Source organism: Bactrocera oleae, chromosome 4, assembly GCF_042242935.1.
Source record: "Bactrocera oleae isolate idBacOlea1 chromosome 4, idBacOlea1, whole genome shotgun sequence".
NCBI classification, from domain to species: domain Eukaryota; kingdom Metazoa; phylum Arthropoda; class Insecta; order Diptera; family Tephritidae; genus Bactrocera; species Bactrocera oleae.
This window is the reverse complement of record NC_091538.1, coordinates 38,993,541-39,007,610: the sequence shown is the minus strand read 5'-3', so window position 1 is coordinate 39,007,610 and position 14,070 is coordinate 38,993,541. Positions and strand designations below refer to the sequence as shown.

Here is a 14,070-nt window from a genome sequence, read left to right as displayed (position 1 = left end):
TGAAGTAACGCAGCTTGGAGGCAGCTCAGCCATGAGTTGCTGTAATAGTTGGCAACTCAGTCGTCTGCTACGAATGTTTATACACCACGAACGAGGTTACGAATGCCGGGTTCCCAATATCGTCGTTGAAGCGCGGCTTGCATTATCTGAGGTCCACCATGTAATGTTAAAAGATGTATTTCTATCGCGATTAATTTAGCAAGCGGTGATTTCTTCGGCACTACTATAGGATATTTAACATAGCCTACACGTTAGATACCCTTTGAGTCTGGAAACGGTTTTGCTTCGTATATTTATTGGTTTATTTACTCTGCAATTGGAAATTTCCCTTTTTAAAACCGATAGACTGAGTATACTTTACCAATGCTATTTCAGCGTTTTGATTTTCAGCGCAGGATAAACTGCCGGATTTTCGTATCCCGGCACTAGACTGTGCATTATTGATGAAGTGTAATAAATAATCGGTAATGCGTTTAAGTTTGTTGAATGAATGATAATTCGTCAACAAATTCCAATCGTCAGCGGTTTCCGTCAGTACTGTTGTTTTCATGTAGCCATTGGGGACCATGCCACCAAAGTTGATATGTGAGCAGTTACGACGGTAATATGCAACGTGAAGCGCAATCAGCGGGATTGTGATCTGAAGTGACGTGTCTTCAGTCTGTTCCTGGGAGAACATCTTGTACTTCAGGGACACGATTGGCCACGAATACTGACCAGCGGCTAGGGTTGCCTTGAAACCACGCCAGTGTAATCATTGAGTCCGTCCATGCGTATAATTTAACGAAGGCTCCCAAATGAGCTGCACAAAGCTCGAGTCGTGGTAACGAGATAGTTTTCAGAGGCGCTACTCATGTTTTCGGTGCTACTAGTACCACCCTAATCGTATCGTCCGGAGACTGCGTGCGACAGTAAAGTGCGGCTGCATATGCGACCTCTGATGCGTCGGTAAAAATGTAAAACTGAGAATCAGAAGTTTTACTAGTCCCCAACCAGCGGTTTAGTCTGAGCGTTGATAGTTGCGGTAATTCACGACGATGCGTCAACCAGTCCTTCGCAATTTCTGAAGGAGCTGGTTCATCCCAATCCACGTTCGAGCGCCAAAGTTTTTGTAACCAAATTTTAGAACGAATCGTACAAGGCGCAATTAAACCCAGTGAATCGAATACCTTGCTTGAATCGGAAAGAAACGTTCGCTTTGTAAGTTTGTTAGGCAAGTCGTCAAAATTCACTGCTATAGAAAGCCAATCATGGTTAGTGTGCCATATTGTACCAAGAGTTCGGATTTGGTATCCATCGGCTAAGATATGCGAAATTTGTTTAGATGCGTGCGGTATCAGATCTCTACGCCTTTGAGAACTTGCTTTGTTCGAACCCACTTTCAGAGAGTGCACGGGAAGCGTTTTTTTGAAGTAAAGCAAGGTATCAGCACCAGTTAGTAAGTCATCCATTTAAAAGTCTCACTTTATAACTTCTATAAAATTTTTGCTTCCGTTTGATGTGTTAAGTGCTACTCGATGCAGTGACCTTACGTGAAGATGCGATGCTGAAGCAACTCCATACGTGACCCTTAAAAGCCGATAATTACGTACGGGACCTGCTGGATGCGAACGCCAGACTATGCGTTGATAATCGGTATCCTCTTTGGCGACATAAACCTGGCGGTACATCTGTTCGATATCGGCATTTCAAAACGATGAGTGCGAAATCGAACCAAAATAGAAAATAGCGCCCATCCGATGCACGTTCGGCTGCATTGTCGTATAGTTTCTCACACATAGATTCTTCAGGTAAGAGGAATTTGCGGGCAGGTAACTCTTCGAGTTCCTAAAACTTGTGGATGAGTTCAGTTAAATGAATGTCGGAATGTAATGTTGAAATGTTCACCGGTGGACTTTGCAAATTGGCAGCGTTGCCAAACAATACCCATCCGAATACAGTGTTTTGTGCCATTGGTGTACCCCGTTCTCCCTTTCGGAGTCTGTGTATAAAAAATTTGTTCATTTCATCCATTCCAATTAAAATTTCTATTGACCCGGGCTTGAAATAATGCCAACCGGCTAGTGGCAAATCCGCACAATGTGGCCATGAAGACGTCGGTAAAACGGGGATTGGGAGATCGTTAGTAAATTTCGGTAAGATGAGTGTACTTAATGTAAATTTAGCATCAAGCGATCGAGTGATACCTCCTCTTTTGCACGACCTCCTTGTAGCGACCCAATCCCAGTGACATGAACTGATGAAGGCGTTCTGGGTAGGCGAAGGCGTTGGGCACACGCCTCGGTAACGAATGAGGCATGCGAACCGTTGTCAAGGAGTGGGCGAGCGGGTAGCCAATGACCGGTATAATCTTGTATCATAATTTCATCGGTTGCTAGTAAAATGATGCGATCAGTGTCGGCGTAATGTGCGGTTACATTAAAGCGTTGTACATTTGAAGGAGCATCGGACCTTGCGGGTTGATCGGTAAAGCTTGCATGAAGTAAAGTATGGTGACGTCGTTCGCATATGCGACACGAAGACGTGCTATGGCAACTAGTGAGGAAATGCCCCTTGCTTAGCCAATTTATATACGTGCCTAACTTTTTAATAGCGGTTAGTTTACCTTTGGAGTCGAGTTGGCTGAACTTTGAGCAAACGTAGATTTTATGCTCACCGTTGCAATAAGCACAGTTCGGTCCCTTGGTAGCGGTTGAAGTAGCGTTATGTACTTCTGGTTATGCAAATGCCGTATGAAAAACATTCTTTGTTATTGTCGTTGTCTTTGCGGTAGTGTTGAGTAGCGGTACCATCTCCAATGAGCGTTCGCGGTTTTCAAGAAATTCTCGAAGAGCAGAGAAAGATGGTAGTTCGTCCATGACAAGCGATAACTCCAATTGCTTACGGGTTTCGTATGTTAACTTTGAAACGGTTAGGTGAATGAGCCAGTCATCCCAGAATTTGACTGGTCGTTCGAGCGCACGTAGAGCACCAACGTGTGGAATTTAGAGCTTGCTTTATTCCCTTAGCCGTGTCCCTAACTGCGCTCCCAATCGACAAGAGTGCTTTGATGTGGCTGTCCACCATGATCCGCATGACCTTGTACCTTGCGGTCAATAAGTTCCAAGCTTCAGCGTAGTTGTCATCACATACCGCTAAGCTACTCACCAAATCGAATGCTTCTCCATTCAAACAGTTTCGTAAGTAATGCAATTTTTGTCCATCTGGCAAATTCACATTCGTATGAATAAGAGAACAGAAAGCGTCATGAAAAGGAAGCCATTGAGTGGGATCACCACTAAATGACGACCACTGCAGTTTTGGAAGTGCTACAGGAGCAGGTGAATCTGGAGCGGTAGTTTGCAATGTCTGCTGCTTTTGAGTTACGCACAGACGTTTCAGATTAGCTTTAGCGGTGTTGTACCACTCCTCACCTTGCATGCGTACCTACTCATCCATGGAAACGTTCTCGTTCCCACATGTCAGCTCCACCACTTGTTGGGCTACGCAAAAGCGAATCCATTGCTCCTCCAACAATTGAAGGTAAGTCGTTATAACCTCGGTTTCTACCGACAGAGCATCCACTTTTCTACATTGCAAATAGTATTTAATAGCATTTAGCGCGGAGTCCGGAATTTTAACAGAAGACATGTTTAATGTTGAAAATTCGAAAATATATTGAAAATAAAAGCGTGTTTACGGAATATCATTAAAATGCGATGATATCCGGCTCGAAGGACCAAAATATGTTGATGTTTAATAACGCATGCGGTTAGATGCGGAAGATTAAAGTGAATTATTGTGGATTGAAATTAAACACGACCTATGTGTTTGAAATCCGTTATTGAAGAGAGCGAAAAAACGGAAGCTAGTTTGACAGCAAGCGAAGGTGATAAAAGATAGCCGCGAACAATGTATGTATTTACATATATTAACGTAACGATTGAATTATTAAATAAATATATATATATAATATAATATATGCACATATTTATGTATATAAATATTTATTTGCTTTTGGTTTTGATAACATCATCCAAACGTATACATATATGTATAATTATGTGTTCTGTAACGAAGCTTTTTACTGCCCCCGATTTTTATAATTTGCTGAGGTATACTTGCCGTGTCCATGGTTCGTTACAATAAATTTGTAAACTATGGGGCTTTCTACAAATCGCATTTTATTTATTGTAGTATAACTTTACAAAATGGTGTCTTGGATGTCAATGTTTTCTGCCACAACGACGACGCCCGGATGTTTCTGCCGGCGTTCGTGTAGGATTCGACGACTATTCTGCCGCGTGCGTTGGCGCTCGTGGGTGCTACAATACTCGAGTGGGCTTCGACGACGATTCTGCCGCCGCTCGTGTATAAAAGTGAAAAAAATAATCCCGGACCACAGGAGACTATGTTGGCGACCGAAAGTTAAGGGTTGAGTCGGTCAGAGGATCAATTCACTACCGAGCTCACCCTTAACGAACGGTATTCATAAGTTAGGGCACTAAGTCTAGCCAGAGGATCGACTCACTGCTGAGTCTAGTGACGGACGTGAGTACGCTGCTACAATCCTGTGCTGACTGACGCATGATCGACCTGCTCTTTTTGTATACTTGCTATGTTGTATTTGTTTAACAGGGTGCCTGGGCTATGTCCGCACTCGTATAAGCTGCAACGACGACTATCTGCTGCGTAACTCGCGGTATACTGTGGCGTTACTGCTCGTACGTATTACTAAGATGACGGTGCTCTGTTGTGTATGTTCGACGACGACGCTAGGACGTATATGTCGGCGCTAATGACGATGTTCTACTGTGCGGCCGCGCGTATCGGCTGCGGTGGCTTTGTACTGTATAAGCGGCACAACATTGTGTTGTTGGTAGAAAATCCGAGCTCTGCAGGGAAAAATAAATGTTTATGTATGAGCATGCATACATATCTACTCAGATTTTTGCGAGCCACAGAAAAATATTTTAGAATTGACAAATATTTTAAATCGACAAGAGTTACATATGTTGCCACTTTGGCACTCTTTGTGTGTTTGCAGGGTTGTCACTTTTCCCTTCTAGAAGGAACATCAGCTTTTGCTATCGTCACGAACATACATTTGTTAGCAAAGACATGTTCGGGGAGATGTGATGGTATCTGTTTTTATGAATGAATCGAAGTTGCCTGTTAAAAGGGCGCTTGCGTTCATGACTGAAAATGATATTTATTATATGTTTTGCTTCCGCAATTCGGATGCCATATTGACTTCTGATGCTACTTATGCTGCTTATAGTTTTTGCGCGTGACATATTTACATGTGTACGCAAGTATTTAAGTTTGTGTATGCATTTTTTGTGGGGCAATGTCAGACGCACATACATATGTAAGTATGTACATATAGAGCAGTGCGTGAAATCTTTTTGTGTACTAATTTGTAATTCCAGATGAGAGAACATCGAAAAATATAACTTTGAAATAGAAAAATACAACACAAATACACCACAATGTGCGAAATGGAGAAAAGGCTATAAACAGACACAACGAATGTTCTTAAATGAATTATGCGCATGCTGCTTTAGATTTGTGTTTTCAATTTCGATGATATGACAAAATTTGTAATAACGAAAACAACTTTTGAATTAAAAAGGAGGATTACTGATAAAAGCCCAAAATAAAATCAACATTAAATAGATAAATTCTTCAACACATTTATGTATGTGCGTTGCGTGAGCAATTGCTTATTGAGCAAAGGATAATAACAAATCTGTGGCTAAAATAGCCGCGTTTCCACTTTTGTAGTGGCTTAGGTCATAAACGTGATGAAGTTAGGCTCAATCCGAATACGAGCATATAAGTTCAAATCCTAAAACTCATGCAACTTAAATTTGATTTAATATTTTTATTTTATTAATTGGAATCTTAACACATCTCAATTCAATTACTTTAATAGCATATTTTACGCCCTGAGATAATTAAAATATTTCAGGAATATATGTTCATATGTTAAGGATTATTGAATATTCCCATATTATGCGTATTAACACAAATGTGATAATCATACATATGTACATTCTTAAATACACGTACGATGATGCTTGCTTCTTCTTGCCCCGCACAAACAACGACTTTCGTCTATACTTTTTGTTTTTTACGAGAAGCAAGTTGAACAATCGCAGGCAAGCAGGGGCCAGGGGCGCACTGCCACAGAATTATTTAAGATATTTATTTTTTTATTAATCGAATTTATTTTAAAAACGAGTATGAACTTACCTATGTGTATTTATATTTTTACGTATATCATTATTATAATACGAAAATAAGTCATTAATCCATCAGTATTTTTCAATACAAATTAAGCAACAAAATAATTACTATGGGTTCTCAGTTGAAACGCCTCTGTGTATAGGTGCAAGCCAACGATATAACGGCGAGTTCGCGCGGACTTTGTGTTGTTGAAAAAAACCAAATGACGACTTTGTCGACAAACATACATATATATATCCATATATATACATACATACATATAAGCTCGCATACGCATCGTCGTGAGGAAGCAGCTTGTTGGCAACATGCAAATGCGAGGGGCTGGATGGTAGGATTTTCAGTGGTGGCTGTCAAATTGTAAAATTGATTTTTTTTCGTTTTACTGAAACTATTCAAATTTTAATTTCATTCATTAATTTTATAAACTTAATTTTCGCGTATGGAATTCCATGTGAAAACCAAATGTGGTTTACCAGGCGCACAGAAAAAATAGCGCAGCGCAGAGTTATAAACGAACGCACTTTGCTTTGTAGCAGACGCACGTTCCTTTTAAATGAATTTGTTGTCGTTGTAATATGAAATACTTAGAAGATATACGAGTTTGCTTGAATATTATTGGTCGATTATGGTGCGTCTACGTTTTTTTTGTCACTTGCGCGAATGTTTGATTTTTTTCAAAAGGCATATTGAGGAACATACATATTGTACATATATACATATGTGTACATACATGAAAATATATTTGGACATGCGAATGAAGGAAAGGCAATTTGGAGAATATTCACATACAATCTGTTCTTTTGAAAGAAAAAGACGACGATAGCTGCTTGAGTACACACATTAAACCCATTTCTTTTTCTGCTGCATGTATAAGATACATAAAAAAGAAAATAAGTTCACAAAGTGAATAATAGTGTTAAAATATCATTATGTGATTGTTAGCTTTGAATTTGCCAGCAAAGCCAGCGATCTAATCGTATTCACGCCACATTAGGTGTAATTTATGGAGTTAAGATTGCTGATGTTGCCGAGGTTTATTATTATATATGGGTTGACATAAAAATCTTAAAAGCTATATACTATGGATTTTTCGAAAGTATAATCAATTACGGAATAATTGCCTGGGCTGGAGCCTACAAAAATGCTCTGCAGCCTATAACAAATATGCAAAACCGTTTATTAAAGTTCTTTGAAAACAATTATGAAACTAATTTGCCACTTGACATCAAGAAAACTTTTATTGTTAAGGCTCTAATACAATACTATGAAAAGTGTAAATCAAAATATCTTACTAAACAAGTACAAACTAGAGCTAATACTCTAACATTACCAAAAATTAAAAAGTCAATAAGCATTAAAAATGCATATTATATAGCAATTAAGTACTTTAACATGCTTCCTAATAATTTGAAGATTCTAACATGTAATAAAAAATCTCTTAAGAAAAATCTAAAATCCTGGATAAATAACTTATCAATATAGTAAATTTTAGCTATCTATTAAGTGTTTCATTTTTGCTCTTACTTGGTATAATTTATAATTTATTTGTATAATTTTGTTACGCAATATTTGGTGTAATATACTATTATCTATGCTAGAATATTTATAATATTAGGAAATAAGCTGTTAAATATATTGTATTTGTAATGCCCTGGTTCTATGCACAGATGTTAAACATATCTATAGACATGTACCAGATGAAATAAATATTCTGATATGCTGAAGTATTAAAAGAATTTCGTGAACTTTATTATAAATGTTCAGTTCTACGTTTGTAAATTAACTAAAATGCTGTTAAGCTTGCATACTCGTAAGTGAATGTAACATAAATTCCCATATTAACTTAGATAAAGGGCGATAAATTTATAATTGATTCAACAAAAATCCAATAAAAATGTTTTCAATAAAATAAATTATAACATACAAGTTATTATTATCATAATAAATATTTATTTGGTGTTTTTGATAGTACTACCCGATACATACATTATGACCACCGAAAATGTCTGTAAAAGTATTGATATTTTCTGCAAATCTTAACAGGAAGTGAACCATCAGTGCTTTGACCAGTAACAGAAATAAATTAATACAAACGAACAAAGTGTTTTACAGCTTACATGTTTCGTATAATTCCTTTTGTATTTTGTGCGTGTACAACTTTTAAGCTATTGCATAGCTTCTATCGCGGGCTTTAAGCGCGGGGACTGAATCAAGAAATTCCGTAACGGAAATGAACCTAAGACGATCACAACGTATGCGCGAAATGTTTGCATACTTTTAGGTGTATTTTTGCATATCTCAAGCGGAGCAAATCAATTGAAGAGCAGGATAATTCAAAAATAATATACAATTACAATTTTTTTAATCGCAAATAAAATATGGAATTTAATAAAAATTTAATTAATAACAAATAAATTATCACTAACAAAAATTGGAAAACAATGAAAATGGAAGAAAACGTGAAATTAAAATGTATGTGATGAAGTCTTTTGTGATGCCATGCTTAGTAGTATTAATATTCAATTGAAAATTTCAAAAAACATTTATTAATTGAGAGTTAATACATTTATTATTATTATATATTATTGAGAGTTCAACAATAAATTTTTTTAATATATTAGAAAATCACAAAAGAGGGTTTAAATAGTTTCTGCATATGTTTAACGAATACATGTTTAATAATATTTAATCTTAATAAATGTTGGGTATTTTAATTTAAATTCCCAAAAATTATTATTTTGTCCTGGCTACAATGAAAAATGTTATGAAAAATATATTCCTGGTTTCAATGACAAACATTCCTGAATAACCTACATGTATTGTAAAATAATAATATTTTAAACAATATTAGCATCTCATATATTTAATAAAAGAAAAAATATGTTTACTTATCGGTAACCACGTTCCAAAAGTGTAACTTGAATTAATATCAAAGAAAAAACTTGAATGAACATCAAAGAAAAAAATACTGCATAAAAAATAAATAAGTAATTATAATTGCATAAGTTGATAAAAATGTTATGCAATAGCTTTACTGTGGCAGTCCCCGAGTGCCACACGTTCCCCCTTTAACAGAATATACCCGGAAGATCAAACAATCACAAAAAACTCAAACAAAGGAGCAACAACGACGGCAACAACAGCAACCACCAAAAACGACAACAACATTAGACTGCAATGGGCCCGTTGCAGGTAAGAGTGGTCCAGGAGCTAGGCGCAAGTCCAGCTTCCTGGACGCTCTTTCGCCAGAAGAATGCGCACTGTTCGAGGGGCATGCGCGTGATGATGACGAAGTGCTCTCTTGCAGCGGCACTCAAAAGGCGTCTACTGCGACGGGTGCAGGTAATGCGGTTGTGGACCCCACAGCAACCTCTTCAAGCAGGCCCAGCTGATCGGAGGCGGACGAACCCAAACACGATGGGTCAGAAGGTGTGCGCAAGAAGACGAAGAATCGGGGGGAGAGAATGCCCCCAGAACCAGCAGCGGGATGCCCGGGTGGCCCAGACGATCCACGCAGGAGAGGCATGAGCGGTGCCACTTTGAAATGGTACCTCAGTCACTTGCAGGATGGTAAATCGCCGGAGGAAGAATGGAGGCTCTCCTCAAGCAGGGCCAGAACGCCGCGCCGTCGCGGGAACCAAAGGTTCAGCCGATTTAAAGCAACCCTACCTGGGAAACGAGGAAGCGGAAGGACGAGATTACGCCTCAAGAACCCCCAAGTTCAAAGAGGCAAAAGTGGAACCAGCCACCTGCGATCGGAGGACAAAGTTCTGCTCCAAATCCCAACCCGGGTGTTGGCCTTAAAGGCATCCGGATGGCGGTGTTGCCTCGCAATTACCCGGCGGAGGTCTTGGGGTCGGAAGAACTGACAGCGCTGCAAGATAGCATCATGGATGAGGTATATAATGGGTGTGGGTACACCGACTCATTTCATTGTGTATACTTCAGATCAGGAAGGCTGTTAGTCGACTGTAAGGATGAAAGAACGGCCACCTGGCTTGCGAAGATCGCTCCGAAGCTGGAAGGATGGAGAAGTCCGGTCCTGTGCGCGAGGAGGGGTGAAAACATACCGCCTATGCACAGAATGTCTGTGTTTCTTTCCAGGAGCGCAGGAAAACCCTACGAGATACGCGATGGGCTCAGTACATCGGCTTGGAGGGTTGTTGACAGTAGTATCGAGGACGCCGGATAGAGGCTTAACATCACCATCGATGATGAGTCCTATAAATTCATCCGAATGGAGCGGTTTAGGCTGAACTTTAGGTTCTGAAAGTAGAGGTCAGGCATCTTTTGCCAGTCCGTATTCCCAGAAATACAAACTGGGATGTTTTCAGAGAGACCTTAGGGTTAAACATTAGCAGAGTGAGACAGGTAGGAAGCGATGCTACGCCGCTAGGACTAGAGAGCAGTGGCTGTGACTAACCAGTTCATAATAGACGCGGACCATTGTAGTTGCCCACTAAAGACAACCATTAAAAAACAAGGATGTTCTTGGTGGTCAAATAAACTCTCAGTGCTCAGAAAACCGGTTTACAGGCATTTCAACAAGGCCAAAAGAACTGGCAACTAGGAGTAATAGAGGAAGGACCTAACAACTTACAATACGGAAATTAGGTCTTTATAAACCAGTAGTTTCAGGAAATTCTGTGAAAATGTCTCCTCAATCCCACAGGCAGGCAGTCTGCACAAGGCTCTGGCCAGAGGTAAGACTGACCCAGCATTAGCTATAAAAAGATCTGATGGAACCTATACGACCAACGCAGATGAAAGGGCAATGGCACTCTTGCTTGCGCACTTAACGGAGACTATTCGGGACGACCAAATCCCACCAGTGGTCGCACATAAGCCAGATCGCTCAGATTGAACAGCTTCAAATAATCTATTCAAAGCAGACTCAATCAAGTGGGCACTGGCTTCTTTCTCAAATATAAGTCACCAGGGGCTGTCGGCATCTTCCCAGCACTTTTGCAGCAAGGAGGGCAAGCTCTATTGCCGTACCTTGTTGGGCTGAAGAGAGATAGTCTTGCGTTGTCGTACATCCCATCACCGTGGAGAATAGCAAGGGTAATCTTCATACCTAAGGTAGGAAGGAAGGACTATTCACTGGCCACGCAGGATTACAGAAACTACGGTGGGGAGAGCAAGATACGTCTTGGTACTACGAGATGCTGCCCTCAGGGCGGGTTATAATTATATATATTTGATATAATATTATTTTATAACTTAAGTATATTATTTGTTTTTTCTTTCAATAGGCGTAAATGTTGGCTCAGACGTTTAGGTGTTTCTGAAAGATTTAAAGAAGAAACACCTAAACACATTTTTGCTTGTGAACGGCATTTTTCAGAAAAAAGCTCCTTCCGTTTTTAGAAAGGAAAGATTGCGAAATAGTTTTAGAGCCTCTTCCACTTCTTGAGGAGGAACTATTAAATAGTAGTGATAAAGCCGCGCAAACAGGTAAGGGTCTGACAGCAGGAACAGCTAGAAAGAAGAAATTGAGGGAAGATAATATAATTTTAAAAGTAAAATTAGATGAAAAAGAACAGGAGAATAGAAATTTAAAGACTCAGTTGGTCCAAATGGCCACTGAAATAAAAAGATGTAGGGAATGTTAAGAAGTGGTTCATTTAGGGAAGAGTCAGATCCTCTTGAGATAGCTTGCAGCAAAGTTCCTCCTCAGTTAGGTGCTTGTATTCAGAGTAGTTTTATAAATAGTAATCGCCGTACCCACGGTCGGCGATATGACAATTTTTTTAAAACTATAGCTTTGGCTGTTTTTTTTTGTCGCCAGCTACTTATTGAGACTTAAAGTACCAATTAGATTTTCCCTCCGAAAGTACTTTGGAAACTTTTGTTACCGAATGGCCTCGTTTCCCAGGTTGCACCCAAAGCAGCATAAAATCGTTAGAGATTAGGAATAGGAGATTCTCTTTTGAACAAAAGTTCGTGTCGGTTTCATGTGATGAAATGTCACTGAAATGTCCTTTGCGGTATGATAGGAAATTCGATAATAGGTATTGAAGATTATGGCGATGAAAACCATAATAGTGCAAGGTATAGGTGGAGAGCCTTGGTCCCACCCACTTGCTTATTTTTTCGTTAAAGGAGCCTGCAAAGGGGATGTTCTCAAGAAATATATTCTTGAAGTCATTACTCAGCTCCAAAACACAGGACTAATTCCTTGCCATTTTGTATGCGACCAGGGATGGGCACCAATTTTCAGAATTTTGCTAATTTGTTAGGTGTTTCAGCGTCACGGCCTTTTTTTAATGTTAATGGCAAGTTAATATATATTTTTAAAAAGTAGTCGTGACTGTTTACAAAATTTTAAAAATACGGTTTTCTTTAAAAATTGTCGCGTAAGTTGGTCGGATATTATTCATTTTTATGAAATCGACTCTAAGTCGAGTTATCGGTGTGCGCATAAATTAACCGATGCTCATATTTATCCCAATACCTTCCAAAATATGAGGGTAAATTTGCATCTCAAGTATTGAGTAATACAATCGCTTTATAGCTCGGGAGCCTTAAGCTCGAATAGTGGAAGCTTTATTAATACCGCGAAATTCGTTTCTTTTTTTTAATATATTGTTTGACATTTTGAATAGCAGTTTCGTTGAGGCTATTGTACCCACTAAAAAGTGTTTGTAGGTTCCCCAGAACAGTTTTTAGACCGAAAAAGTTTTAAAAACTATTTGAGTCGTAGATGAGATAATTTTAGTTTTTTAAAGGGATGGTATTAAATATACACAGTTTAAGACGGTTGTGACGATTTTTGTCTCTCTCAGGATTTCCATACTTGAGGCCGAGACGACTATGTCAGGACAGTTAGGAACACTTTTTTAAATTAGAAACAGAGGAGGTACTAGACTACCGCCTTATACGTTCTCTAGTTTATTTAGGAAATCGTGAGCTTTACGTTATGTAAATATCGTAACAAAAGGAAACTGTGAGCTGCCTTTAGAACCTGATGCTACAGTAATTTGCAATGATTCACTTTTAAACGACCTTTCTTGGCAGAATTTTCTAGGCTTACCACGGCCTGAACACTCCCTCATTAGATCTATTACTTTAGATAGTACTTTAGAAATTAACTTTTTAAAAGAAAATGCTTTTAGTTATTTTTGCGGCTATCTTTTTTTAAAAATTTTCAAAATGCACTCATGCTCCATTACCTTATTTAGAAGATGAAATTCCTTCGGACGAATTCTTCTTCATTTATCAAAATGAAATAGACAAATGCAATTTAGTGAAGCCGCCTCAGGAGTTTGTTGCATTTGTAAAAGTTTTAGAAAGAAAATTTTTAGAAGAATTTGATAGTAATTGTCATAAGATAGGAGTAGGAGACATTCTTTTTAATGAAATGAAAGATGTTAGGCCCTTTTTGTGTTGTGAAAATTGTGACCCGAAAATAGTTATAGCCCCTTTCATTCGAATAAGAATTTATTTTGTAATTAAATCTTTAAATAAAGAACTTTCTGTCCCTAATTTTAAAAATAAAATTTTGTGTGTTTCACACCTATAGGTTTTTATCTTTATATATAAGAGGTTACAATAAGTGAACTTACCATACACATTTTATATATGTAAATATATATATTTTTATTGTATGTATGTATATTTTTATATTTGTAAATATTATATTTATTCTGTGATAAGAAGTGATATTGTTTTTGTTAATTTTATTTTTTATGTATTTATTTGTGAATTGTTATCTTTTGTTTTTTTATACAAATAAATTTATAATGGGTGGTATAGGCCTACTGGGGAATCTAGCACCCAAAAATAACTTCCGTAACACGCCATTTTTCATACCCTCTGGGTGGTGTGGAAACTGCA

The 14,070-nt window shown here is 38.4% G+C and overlaps 1 pseudogene; it reads left to right on the top strand.

Annotated features, from left to right (window-relative positions):
- The first annotated feature begins 3,458 nt into the window (after positions 1-3,458).
- On the top strand, positions 3,459-12,882 carry LOC138857052 (uncharacterized; annotated as a pseudogene).
- Positions 12,883-14,070: the final 1,188 nt, after the last annotated feature.